This window comes from Benincasa hispida, chromosome 10, assembly GCF_027475165.1.
Source record: "Benincasa hispida cultivar pf3 chromosome 10, pf3_genome.v1.1, whole genome shotgun sequence".
Taxonomy (NCBI): Eukaryota; Viridiplantae; Streptophyta; class Magnoliopsida; order Cucurbitales; family Cucurbitaceae; genus Benincasa; species Benincasa hispida.
In genome coordinates, this window is record NC_143487.1 from 42,806,106 (window position 1) to 42,809,291 (window position 3,186).

The 3,186-nt window shown below is 34.3% G+C and overlaps 1 pseudogene; it reads right to left on the reverse strand.

Moving 5' to 3' along the window:
* Positions 1 to 1,018: 1,018 nt before the first annotated feature.
* On the reverse strand, positions 1,019 to 2,128 carry LOC150033379 (uncharacterized; annotated as a pseudogene).
* Positions 2,129 to 3,186: the final 1,058 nt, after the last annotated feature.

Consider the following 3,186-nt stretch of genomic DNA (forward strand, 5'->3'; position numbering starts at 1 on the left):
TTAGAGGAACAAATAAGTCAAGTTAGGGATTATGATTAAGTTTACGATTCTTCCATCACATATTGCACATAATAGACCTTAGGAATGGAAAAGTGTCAAAATTGAACTCGATCAATTTAATTTTTCATCAAAAATCGGTCCCTAAACTTAATGCAATGAATTAAGTGGTATTTAATGCATTCATTGCCGCAATTAAATTAATTTAGGAATGAATTTGTCGTCTAAAGAATTGGTTCTCCTTAGAGGGACTTTTATTGGCTGTTTTCATATTAATTGATTATGTTGTTAACCAAGAAATCATATTTCTATAATAAATCATTGAACAAAACCACTAATTAGGATGGCTAATTCTAAATTGGCCTAGGTAATCCCTTGTCACAAATTCTTTTGCTTAACTTCAATCACTTGTCACTTCATGTTTCTTTTTTGACCTATCACAATCACATGTCAAATCATACTTCCACTTCTAATACTTTCATGATATATGTCCTCTTTTGACTTTTTGTTTATTTTATTATATATATATATATATATATTTTTTTTTTTTTTAAGAAAAAGAACCCGATGACTTTCTTGGAATGTTTTTTTTTTTTAAAAAAAAAATTTGTAGTTTTAAAAAGGAAATTAAAATAATATAGTTGTTTTGAAAACAATTTACAAAAATATTGTAGTTTTGAAACTATTTACAAAAATATTGGTATTTTTTTTTAATAAGTCGAATGTTGAAAATTCGACCAACCTAGGTCGAATTTTCAACATTCGACCTTTACCTTTTTTTTTTAATAATTTAATATGTCGAGTGTTGAAAATTCGACCTACTAAGGTCGAATGTCATTCAACCTTTGTTTTGTTTTGTTTTTTTATTTTTAAAAATTTTTCATTCTATAAAAACCATTTTTAAAAATATTTTATTATTTTATTTAAACTTTAAAAAGAACAAATTAAAAAAAATAATATCTCATAAAAATAAAAAAGTGAAAATTAAAATATCTTATTTATATAAAAATAATTACAAAAATCAATGTGTCCCACAAGGCGGACATCGTCGATTTCGAGTTGGTTGTCGTCGTCGACTTCAAACTTGAGGTTGCTCTGGTTCTTCTTGATGTTGTTCTAGTTCTTCTTGATGTTGTTCGGGTTCTTCTTGATGTTGCTCTGGTACCTCTGCAGGTGCTTCATGATATAAATATTCATTATGCTCTTCACGACCCCGACCATGTCTATGCATGTATGAAGACGAAGGACCAGCCTCTGAGTCATAATGTCCTGAACCAAATGCTGGCATCATCATCATCGGACTAACATAATCAGTTTGACTCTGCGTCTGCATCACAGGGGGCAACTCTTCCACATTATGGGCAACCTCATCAAACTCATCCTCTTCTCGAACAAGTCCTCTACGTCTAAGAGCTAGTGGAGGAACAATAGATATATCGTACATATAATGTATCTCTTCCATATAGTTTTGATTGTCACTACATATAGCAAGAACTTGATTCGGATCATTCGCAACATCACGAAGTCTACTGTTGTTCGATCTCTGTGAATTATAAAACAATTAGATAATATTTCAAATAAATTTAAATTAAAAATAATTGGATAATATTCATTCATTTACCAGATGACCCATAACTACTCCCGGACGAGTGACGTAGCGCCTTGTGATATTATTATACCAATGAATGTAGTCTTGAGTGACATTCTTATCAAACTGTTCAATAGAAACCCCCACTACAATAAACCTTGCACGATAGTACCATCGTACTACCAAATGTGCAACTTTTTCGGACCAATTTACAGTCCTTAAGTCGATATCATGCAGTAGGGGTTCAGTATTACAGGGCGATGGGATATCCTGCTGAAAACCAAATTGTCTCATTACCCTGTCAGGAAGATGTCACTCACCAATGTGAAAACATATGAGAGGACTCATCGTCCGCTATATGTTGTGACCATTTGTACAGAAATTGGGCAAAGTATGCATAATAATTTTGTATGGCTCCCAAATAACCTGAAACACAGAATATTATATTGGAGAACATTAAAGACAAATACAATAAAAATGTGTATAAAATAATCAATTAGGTTCAGTGTAATGTACCTGATCAGGTTGAAGCAGATCAAACATGTATCAGTACTAGCTGACTATATGTGTGGCTATCCTAGTCACAAAAATTTGCTCTTTACCTAAATTTTTAAATTGATAATTTATATTCTAAATTAACTAGATCAGTGATATAAAAATTAAATTGAATTAGAATAACATACCGAGAACTGTAGGCTTGTTCAGCTAACTGAGCGTCATTAACGTGTTGTAGCTGTGGAGCCATTTTTGGAAATCGCTCCCAAGCCCATAGTTGTAAAAGTATGAGAGGCCCAGCTATCTCACGAACCTCAGATCTTGTTGCTTTGCATAGTTGTCTATACAACATGCTAAACATGCTCCACTCCACGAATATCGCCCCGCATCATAGAGGTTAGCTAATAGTGGCAGGAACATCAAGTAAACAAAATGACTTGATTTGTCGGAAAACAGACTTCCACCCATCATTTGTAGTATATATGCTCGCGCATATCTTATGACGGTTTCCTCGTTTGCATCATCTGCGAGCTCACGAAATTGTGTTCCTAACCATATCAAAATTAACCTCGATCCTTTAATTTTGTTGGCAGGTGGGGTCACACCGAGGTATAGTTGACAAACTTATGACCAGTCATCGTACATCACTCTGGTGATCAGCTCACCGTCAACAGGTAACCCTAAGAACACTTCTATGTCTTGTAGAATGATAGTGCACTCTCCAACAGACATATGAAATGTATGTGTCTCAGGCCTCCATCTCTCGACCAAGGCCGTGAATGCCAGTCCAACTGAATAGATCCCAATCTGGCAACCCCATGGAGTCCAAATGTGTGCAGTAGCGGTAGTATTCGAGGGTGAAGTGGGATAATGCGCTGGAGAACTGCCTCTCGACGCCTGCAAGATTTTTCTCCAGTAGTACGATCTAGCCATACAACAGATGATCGATGAATGGACTGGTCGTACAAAACATCAGGATCAACTGGTCCTGGGTTTAAAACCATGATCTGAAAGAAAAAAAATATTTATTTCTGAATTAAAAAATATTTATTTCTCAATTAGAAGAATAATGTACAAGAGCATTTATAGGCAACATTCAAGCTCTT